Consider the following 11,565-nt stretch of genomic DNA (forward strand, 5'->3'; position numbering starts at 1 on the left):
AAATATACAGTACAACAAATAGCCAGACAATTTACACTGCCGTTGAGACGAAAAGTGAACTAATTGAGAGTCTATTCCCAGATAAATTTAATTTTTTAAAAATCATAATTGCCTCTGTAATCGCGCTGGTTTTGTAGCAGTTTTGTTTTCGATAAACATTCCCGAACAGATAGGAATATTTGTAGATCGTCAATTGTTGACTGTCAAATACATATCCCGATGCATGTCGCAAATTGTATTTATTGGTCGTACAAAATCATTGGGAGTTGACACTTTCTAATGCAGGTTTGACATAAGGAGAAACAGTATTCGTCAACTGTTTAAAACAACTTTGACGACATACTATCCAACACAATCATCATTTTTTTAAGGAGAAACTACATAACTTTCACGTTTGAAGACGTATTTCATAGAGTTTAACAAACACACAACAATGTCCAAATCCAGATTTTACACCAGAGATAAATATGAAGCTTTAGTTTTAACTAAAGGTTTTTGCGTTTCAATTTCAAATTTGCCACTTAGTTATTATGATATGCCGTCACTTGATAGTTGGGCCACCGACTTAGTTAACACTGATTTGCAACGTGTAACAACAGAGCAATGACGCTGTCTTAGCTACAATTATTGCGAATAATGAGCCATTACTGACGCCCGGAAAAAAATGCTCCCCATTGATGCTGAACAAGGCTATACAGTTGTCGATGAAAACAAAGCAGAAAACATTCCAACTGAATTTTTAAATTCCTTGGATACACCAGGAACGCGACTACACGATTTCCGGTTTAAAATTGGCTCAACAATTTATTCTTTTTCGCGATTTAAACCCACCTAAATTACGCAACGGTACACGTTTCTTCTTTAAAAGTCAACAATTTTGACGGGAAAGTTTAAAGGAGAAATGTTTGTATTGCCACGTAAAGCAATAATTGCGTCATAATTTTCAAACACATTTGAAAGGCTTCAATTTTTGATTCGTCTAGCTTTTGCTAAGACCATAAATAGAGCTCAAGAACAAACAATGTCTTCTTTCGGTTTGGACTTGAAACATAAATATTTCTCTCATGGGCAACCATATATCGCCTACTCACAAGTGGAAAGTTATCATACTTTTCGTACTACAAAAGACAGGTTAAGCAAGAACATTGTGCACAACTTAGTGCTTATACAGTTTTCAAATAATAGAAACAATAGTTCGAAGTCAATGTTATCTACTTCATTGAAAAAATTTAAATTTTTATATGTTTTTAATTTAGTTAGTGTATTTTGTAAAGAAGTTATTGATTACAAACTATAGAGAAAGCTGAGGTGAATAAAATGTAGTGTAGAATCTAGAAGTTTATATTGGTTTACACTTAGTTTCTACATTCGGTTATTTTACAACCAGTTTCGATATTTACTATCACTTTCAATTTATTTTTTTTTTTTTTTTTTTTGCGGAAGTCATACTTACAAAATTTACTAAGTATAAGTATAGTGCTTTTTCCATAGAAATTTTAGTTTGTAGAAAGTTTATTTTAATTCAACATCTTTGCCACAGCAACGCGTGGCTGGGTCAGCTAGTATATATATATATAATTTAAAAATTAATTTTGACTACCAGCTAAGTTTTACAATATTCCGTTCTTATAAAAATAGAGCTGCAAACTAGTCTCGAATCAGTCGAAATTCACCATGCTTAAAAAAATCTCAAAATAGTAAACGTACTTCGAAAACTAAGTCAAAGCCACTATAAAAGGGCAGCTAATTTATCCGACAATTTTGCTTCGAAATTAGCGATGGAAAAATAGTAGTTGTCCAACAACCTCGTTGCATAAAACCGGTGTTCAAGCTTTAGATGTGTTAGCCAGATTGATGTTTGATTATTTTATTCTGTAAATGCAGAAGTTTTAATTAAAACAAATTAAAAACAAATCAAGTGTGAAAGTGAGGTTCATTACAGTGAATATTTCCCGATACCCATTTCGCCGAATTCGTAAACTAAGTAAACTTTCTAGCTTTACCTTTAAGTGATATTTTACTCAATGTATCATAATTTTTTTAAGACAAGCGAATATTATAACGTATTTAGAAATACTAGAAACAAGATTGGCTCCAAAGCTGTCTTGGAACCAAAATGCCGGATAAGTCGGCCTGTCCTTTTCAAGGAGTTCTAGACTAGTTATGGTAAAAGGTTACGTGTGGACTAAAGTCAAGAAGAGAAGCAACTTTGACTAGCTCAAATGTCAATAGCTCCTTAATCAACGAATAAACTTTACAACGTTTACTGATACTTGCAGATATGAGCAAACGCATGAGAGCATCCAGAGTTCGAGAATGCATATCTCTGAGCGATCACATAGACTTATCTGACAAACAACTGCTATTCGGGAATCACCGGCACAACAGCAAAATATTCCAGCTGCAAGTTCGATCTGCTTTCCAATATAATCCAGATAATAACTACAGTGAATACAAAGATATCCAAATTGGAAGCATGGACCAAGTATGTAATAAAAATGCGAAACCAAGAAGTAGAAGGACAAAACTCATGGGCTTTGTTTCTCAGCGGATAAAATGTATTCAGTAGACAGTGCTGAGCCGCCGAAACTAATCAAAGATCTGATAATGAGAAGGCCTCTCTTTTTGACAGATTTCTTGAATAATGAAAGGCATTACAGTACCATTTTTTAACCGACCTCCTTTGGGGCGAATGAAGTTAAGGAAGGTAGTTTTACGCCTTCTCCTAAAGTCCATGAACAAATATACCACTTGATCGATAGTCTATTTCCACCCAAAGGAAATGATGTAAACCACTCAGTCTTATTGAAAACGACGAACATTGGAAGTATACCTTAGTTTATGCTGAACTTTTGGATTCTGCTCCTAAACTGATAAAATTGTTCGTAATATGTTCGTATTTCGTCATCATTCACATAAAATCGCTTTATGGCAAAAACTTTTTTAAAAAATCTCTGTGCAGACATATTGTAATGAGAATGTCAGCAGAATAACGATGACTGTTTGCCGTTGCTAAATGATGTCAAAAATGTCTCTCTCCATGAAGAATCTTAATGTTCATATAAATTAATGTCGGTATTCCAAAAATTTTACAGTGAAACCTTAATCAATTAAAGTTTGAACCTTAAGGTGAAACCTTAATCAATTAAAACCTAAAGCAATAAAAATTTCTTTTTCCTTCACCATCAACAAATCCCAAAGTCAAACATAAAGATATGTTGGACTTACTTGCGCGAAGATTACGGTGCTCATGGGCAATTATATGTTGGATTTGTTATACAATGAAGATTAAAAAAGACTGCCAGCGGTTATATACGTAAAACCAAGATGTTTGCTATGCGCTGGGTTAGACCCCTTGAAAAGGATAGGCTGACATTTTGGTTCCAGGAAAAAATTGTATCGAACCTCGTTTCTAGTATTTATACGTTATGATATTCGTTGGTTGCTGTGTCGTAAAACAATTGAGGCACTGAGAAGCAAAGGGATGCAAGAAGACATTTTCAAGTTTTGAATAAAACGCGTATACAGATTACGTCCTAGGTAGGCTTTCATTGAATTTTTTTTCTAAATCATGCTATACAGCAGCACCTACCCGGGCTGCTAGTACTATCTCTTGCCCCAAACAGAGGAAGGGTTCACCTACCATTTGTACTGGTTATCTCCACATTTTTAATTTTGCCACTTGCATCCCTTTGCTTCTCACTACCTCAATTGATGATAAGTTGAGTAAAAGGTCACTTAAGGTGAATCTAGAAAGATAATTTAGCTCACAAATTCAACAAAAATGTATCAGGAAATGTTTACTGTAATAAACCTCATTTTCACACCTTATTTGTTTTTAATTTGTATTTATTAAATCGTTTTCATCTACAGAATAAAATAAAATAATCAAACATCGATCAGGTAATACGGTTGAAGCTTGGACACTAGTTTTCTGCAATGAGGCTTTTGTTCAAATATTATTATTTTCGTGCAACAAGGTTTGAACCAAAATGGCGGATAAGTCAGCTCCTTTTAAATAGGAGCCATAAGTTATCCTAAACTCCATAAGATACGTCATATGCCGAAGAATCGTTTCAAATTATTTGATTGCTTGAATACTTTTTGGTCGCTCAAATATAGTAAACTAAATTAAAAATTAAATCAAATGAAAAATTAATGTGTGAAAATTTAATGCTTGTTACATGAAGGAGTTAACACATAAGTTAACAAAACTAGCTTATGCTTGGCAAGATTGTCAATGAGGGACCTCAATCATTCAGTTACTCATTTTAATTTTCGTTTATTAATGTGTATGAATAATCAGGTTTTTAGAAGTGTTTCATAAGGAGCACATTTTCCACGGAAATACAATGGAACCAGCAAAAAACCGGAAAAACGATTATACTCGTTTGGCGTTCCACCATCTTATAAAGCAGGTCAGATATTTAATTGTGTTTTTCATTCATTTATTTTTGGAAATCAGTCTTACAATAAACCGGGATTCTTAGTCACTGCAGGCGACCTAGTGAAAAAAATACTCTTATTTTCCTTGTCTCTCTCTGGTACTTCGAGAGAGACACGCATGATACGTCATAAAGTAAGCTAACAGTAGAAATGCTTGCAATTTTTTTCAACTTATATATAACAGCTATAGAACATAAAAATAACTGGTAGTTAAACTAAAAATATTTAGGAATGCACTAAAACTGGCTTTGTACAAATTGTACAACTTATGTTATTTTTTGTTCAGTAAGTTTATCGTTTTTGTTGACAGAAAAAGCTATTTTAAAGCACTTACAGTAATCATTTTATTGATATTTCTGTGTGATAATTCTTTGTGTACGGTTTCAACTCTAATCCAGAAGTTAATCAACAAGGCACTGCAGTACATTTCTTAATTAAATTCTAGTTTCATCAGTAAATTGTCGTTATTTTGCTAGTAAACTGTGAACTCACAGATATTTGGCGTATCCCAAGGGGTACGCGTACCACCGTTTATGAACCATTGTGCTAAACTGAACTTGCGAACTCTGCATTAGTAGCATTATGAATAGTAACTATTTTTGCTAATGTATTAGAATTTGTTGAAGCTATGCGACTGAGCGATATTTTGTGAGATTGTTCATTAGGTTGAACTGAAAAACTCAACAAAACAAAATATTTTATCCGTTTAATTTCATTTTTATAGCTTGAAAAAGTTGTCTGTATACATGCTTAGTTAGACAGCAAAATGTTTTCGATGTAAAATAATTTCTCCCTTTACCCTCGAAGCTTTAATACTTGTCCTAATACTAAGTTTTACTTACGAAAATTTTCATTTATTTCGGTATAAAAGTGTATTAGCTACTATATCATAACAAAACAACCCATGGTTCATTAAGTTTGGGTGAATTAAAAACATATTTCTGACACATCTAGATCATGACTTCATCTACTTGTTTGATCGTGTTAAATACTGCGATTTTGCATGGAGTCTTTTTATTACTTTTCGAGATTGCTATCTGCTACCCATCAGGAACAGGCGCGTATGTAAGATTTAACTACGCATCATTAAAATTATATTAAATACGACGTAAATCATTATAATTTTTTGCGATTGGAACTACTTTGTGGCAGATAACAAATATTAAATACATCGTACGCAATCTTATAATTAGTAGAATCCGAAATGCGTCATATTAGGACCACAAACTAATAAAGAAGATTCAAGACTATTGTACTCCATCTTAAATCTTAAACTTTGGAAATGCAATGCTGTCCAACTGTTCTCATATTTCTGCTTTTCAATAAGTTGTACAGAACATCGTCGGGTAAAAATAATTGATATTAGTTATCCTAAAGTAAATTATTTTTGCTATGATACTAATACATTTTGTCCCTCACCTTAAAGTTCAAAGCAGGAATATTGATCTTAAAAATTTTATCTTTGATCTAATCTTATCTGCAAAACCTTTTGTCATTTTGTGTGTGTTTTTCGTCATACGGCATATTAGAAAAATTATTTTCTGGGTGACTACTTTTGTTTTTACGAAGTGTTAAAGCGTTGTATACACATTCAAGAAACATTAGAGTAACTTGTTTTCCAATTTCACTGAGTGTTTTTTTTTTTTTTTAAATCCTTTTTCAAGTACGCATAAAGTTATTCATGACATGTTCATAAGAAGGTAAATCTACCCCTCATTTCTTTAGAAGATACAAAATGGTAAAACTAGTTGCTAGCCTGATTTTACTATATGAAAATGCATTTGCGAAAATACAAACTAACCTTAAGTAATTCATTTTGTTTGTTACTAAAAGCAAAAACTATATAAAATATATATTATTAGTATGGATGAAACAAAGCTTCAATCGATACTGAATTTTCAAAAGTATTTTGGAAAACTAATTTTGCTCTCGAGACTGCTTTTTACATGACAGGTACAGTAGGATATACTACGTCACTCACAAAATGCTTGGAAATTTATGAAAACAAATACTTAGGAAGAACAAAACATGCGAATTACACATTGCCTGAGGCTCGTTTCGTTTAAAAGAAGGCTGTCGTTTTTTGCTTTTTGAGGAACTTGACTCCCCACAAGAAAGTGTCTTATAATTCTAAAATTTTGTAAGCAATATATTTGAAAGATAAGGGAACGGTTCAATACTATTACGATTTGATTTTAAAAGACTCTTGATTTTGTAACAAGTTTGCAATGCGCATGGTTCAATGCGTGTTTTTATTTTATTTTAATTTCTTATTCTTTTATTCAAAGTGAAAAAAAAATCAAAGATTTTGTCCACGCATTTTATAAAACTGAACCACAAAGGTAAGAGCAACACACGAACTGAGATTACCTAATCTCTGGTTGCATTGAAATAAGTAAGATTATCAGATTATTTTGATACCTTTTCGTGTAGTTCACATTTGATAATTTTTACAGTGTCCCAAGAGCCATTGTTATCACAAATCTTTTCTTTTATTTCTTTAAGTACACGAGGCAGCATTTTACGATGCGTGTTTTTGGTAGACATCAATCAATGCGCTTTCTCAGAGTTCCCCCACAAAATGCCATTGGGAAAGAGACGTAAGACAAAAGAGGCGAAATATTTCTTTCTCTCTCAGAAAACTACCTCATTCAAGTGGGCGATAAATTTACTACTCCCGCTTCCGAAATCAATACATTTAAACATAGTTTTGTATGTTGGTAATCAAGGCTTTAGATTTATTGTACGTGGAAGCAGGAAAGACGGTATTTAAAATGCATAAAAAACAAAAGTCAACCCCTAAGGGTTTCTTCATATACATATCATTATTAAGAGACACTTACATTTACGCTGTAAAATAAAAAAAAACAACCAACACGTTACTGATTATTTCCGTTTAAGGTTGCGGGATTTCCCGGGGTTTTACCTATATCCCAGTAAAGCCGAGTATTTTTGCAAAAAAAAGTTTCATGAATTGCTTCAACATGCACAAATGCAAATGATTGATGTTTGATTATTTCATTTTGTAGATGAAGACGATTTAATTAATACAAATTAAAAACAAATAAGATGTGAAAATTTGGTTTATTACATTTCCCGATACATTTTTGTTGAATTGTTGATTTAAGTTATTTTTCTAGATTCACCTTGACACTTTACTCAACTTATCATCAATTGTTTTACGACATAGCAACCAACGAACGTATTACGTATTTATAAACTCTAGAAATGAGGTTGTATCCAATTCTGTCTTGGAACCAAAATTTCGGATAAGTCAGCCTGTCCTTTTCAAGGGGCTCTACACTGTAAAAACGATTCAGAAACGTTCCTGGAAAACAATGGGCAGCTGATGTGCCCAATTTCTGCCAGTAACATATCTTGACATAGCAAGGATTGTTTTCCGCTAAAAATCAGTAATCTTTTTGAAATTACCATAGAAACCTTTTGAAAATCTCAGAAATCTTCCCCTGTTAACCCCATTTGTGTCTCGTGGAGGCATAATACTATAAAGACATGGCACCTTCCTGATTTCTCAAGAAAGTTCTAGAATCGGTATTGGAAACACGGCTAAAGCTGAAATAGAAGTGCAAGAAAGTATACGGACTTTAACTCTCCTGCAATTCTTGCAAAGGCGACGCAGTCCATGGCCCTACTCGCTCCCTTCGGGAGCTTAATCAGTCTGGACGGCCCTTATTTAACTGATGCCGATACACTTAATAAACACACTCAGTCAATTTTTAAACTGGGAGCTAAAAATATTTTTCACAACAGTGAGACGTCTGCATTCGTGCAACTTGTAACAATTCAGGAAACTTTTTGACAATGATACTTGATTTTTCCAAGAAGTGGATAAAAACCATTGAAATCCCGAAATATACTACGGAAATACTCAGTAACATTTTGGAATTTTTTACGGTGTACTGCGGGTAGCTGCTGCCTTGCAAGACAAGAATTGCTGGCAAGAGAGACGTCTGGTTCTTACTTGGAATTCTGCCTTAGCGCTTGTGTGCCACGGTTGTATTGATGCTTCTGATGCTTTGTTAGTAACTCTGGAAGGCTGTAATGAAGTTTATTAAACGTACCGAATTTCCTTTGAAGGCTCGAAACTGGTTCCAACCGGTAAGATATCCATAATCTTCAAAAATATTTAAAGATAATTTCAGGAAGGAGGTCTGCCTTTTAGCGGAAAACTTTCCTGGTTTTTGCAAGATATGTTACTGGCAGAAATTTGACTCATCAGCTGCCCATTACTTTCCAGGCACGTTTCTGAAACGTTTTTACAGTGTATAAATTGCATCTTGGACTAGGAATGACCGAGGTGAAAAAATATCAGTTTTGAGAAACGTTGGTCGTAAGCTTTTGAAACCAATTCTGTCTCAAACAAACATTAACGCTTGAGCCTAATAAAAATTTAAACATTTCAAGAGCTCGTTTCATGCAACAATAAAACTATAATTATAATTTTAAATTATTTTTGATAAAAATAAACCATGAATGATACGTGAAATTGATTTATTTTAGCTATAAATAAAATAATTGATTTTTGAATAAAGATAAAAACATAGGAATTAAGTCAATGTAATTATCATTTCTTAATATTAGCGCTTTTCATTGATTATTTAAGTTTCAATTTACAGATTGTAAAGATATATTATAAATGCCATTTAAAAATAAACCTACTTCCACATACAATATCATCGATTTATTTTAATGTTAGTTAAGCCTTTTTTTTAAATCTGATTTAAACTGCAAATTATATCAAATATACCATTTAAACAATTAAGAAAAGTTTTGGTTACAGTTTATGTCTGTCTTATGTAAAAAGAAAGTAGTATATATAAATTGTATAAACGGTATAAAAGTATTTAATTCATGATGTTTCAGTAAATACAAACGATTAAAGGGAAAAAAAGAGGGAGAAAATTCAAAAAAAAAAAAAAAAAAGAAAAGAAAAGAAAAGACCCCGGAATTTTTTTGCTTAAGAAATCTGTGTTCAAAAGTAGTCCAAAGTTGGAACGTACCAAATGATAGAGTTCACTTGCATCTCCACGTGTTTAGACAAATTACACGTGCTTTAACCAATACAAAAGTGCGGAATAATTTTGAGTTTTAACTTTATTATTTCTTGCTCCAGATGTATATTTTTTTTATTATGGCTTCATCATCTAAATTTGAGGGAGTACGTGTAACCCTCATTGCTTGGTACTACGCGTAAACTAACCATTAAACCCCAAATTTGCATATTGCACTCAATTTCTCTGCACATTTATGATTTTGAATATATGGGTTTTCTGATTAAAAATACATTTAGAGAATATATTTAACTGTTCTGTCGTTCAGTGAAATATGAGGTAAAACGTATATTCTGTCTTTCCTATTTCCTTACTTGCCTGGAGCTATTTATCTCCCTGTAGAAGCATCTCTTATTTATATACCTGTATTTAGACCTACAATCAGATCAATACAGGGTATAACTATTCACTTACCTGGCGCATTAAGCGCTTTAATGGATTGTAAGTGTATTATCACTGCCATTGACTGATAAATGATTTAAGCAAGATGACTGATGTGCCCTTCGATATACATTACTATTAGTGATCACATTCATGCTATGCCAGGATGTTTGGTGCATGAAAGCGTTTTTGTGGTGGTGCATCAATTTTCAAACTATAATAAAGATTTTTCACTTAATAAAAGCCATCAATTACCAAACAATGTTGCAGTGAACTTAAGTTTCTGAATGAATAGATATTTTTTTAAAGTTTCAAATGGTTGACAGTTGGAAAAAAATTGACAACTTTTTTCTAACACAGGAAACGAAAGGACATTGGATTATCAGTGTGATGATTGTACTCTGGTGTGTGTGTGTATGCGTGTGTGTGGTTTTTTTTTTCGATACATATTAAGAATTATAATGGCTTTGTTTGCCGATACATGAAAAAAATGTAGGTACTGTACTCATTTAAAGTACTTTTGATAATCGCAAGTACTTAGTCTAAAGTTCCAATAAAGTTGAAACAGAAACAATAAGAACTCGAATCAGTTCTTACGCTCTGATCGGACACAATCGGGGAAGTAGTTATAATTAAAAAAAAAATCTGATCAATATTTTAAAACAAATGGCAGTCACAAAAAAGAATGCTTTTAAAAAAGATAATTAAAAGTGTTTAAAACGCTGTTGCAACTAATAAGTAAAACAACAAATAATAACTGAAAGAAATATTGAATCTTAATTTGAAAAATTTATAACTTTCGATATAATGAAATGAGATTTAAACATATAAAATCAGGCTAAATACGTGAATACGGCTCTGAAAATTAAAAATCATCGAAGATACAAGCTAGCGGGCATTTTTCTATATTTTTCTTTCTTTTTATTGAATGAATAAATCTAAACATTAATTTTAATTAATGTACACATAAAAATGTATCGATTTAATAAGTAATTCAAATCAAAGATTGAGAAATATACTGCTTAGTAAAAAAATTTGTCGTTTTGATGTTTTAAATTACATTTTTTCACTTAAACAAGAGTGTTTAAAACGGTTCTATCGCGTTAAAATATACAAGTCATGTACTTTAAACTCGTATAAAACAGAGGAAAATACTGTCGACTCTGAAATTAAGTAGTTTCAAAATTGCAATTTGTATATGAAACGGTAATATATTAACATTTGAACAAACAAATATGTAAAACTTAACTTTTCATAGAATAGGGCATGACTCGAGACAGTTCAAAGCACTTTCGACAGATTGTCGCAAACAGCCGTTGCAGTAACAGCGGGAATAAGTTTTTAGTAAAAAGGAATTTCACGATACACTTTTAGACACATTGGGTTAAATAACTTCTTCAGAGCCGGATTTTTTCCAACATTAAGTTGATATTACCTCTTTTAAAATGCTGTCAAAGGAAAATATTTATTTATTTGTCTTTTAAATGGCGAATTTTACGTACAGAGTGTTTCCGTTAAATGCTACAAAAGGGTAAGACGCAACCTGACAACTCAAAATCATATAGCAATGAAGGGTTGGAAATGATTTTCCGACCCGAGAAATTTTTGATATGCCGGGAGTATTCCAGACTGTTCGGAGTCCCACGCGCCGAAGATTTGAGGTTCG

Source organism: Uloborus diversus, chromosome 10 (assembly GCF_026930045.1).
Source record: "Uloborus diversus isolate 005 chromosome 10, Udiv.v.3.1, whole genome shotgun sequence".
NCBI classification, from domain to species: Eukaryota; Metazoa; Arthropoda; class Arachnida; order Araneae; family Uloboridae; genus Uloborus; species Uloborus diversus.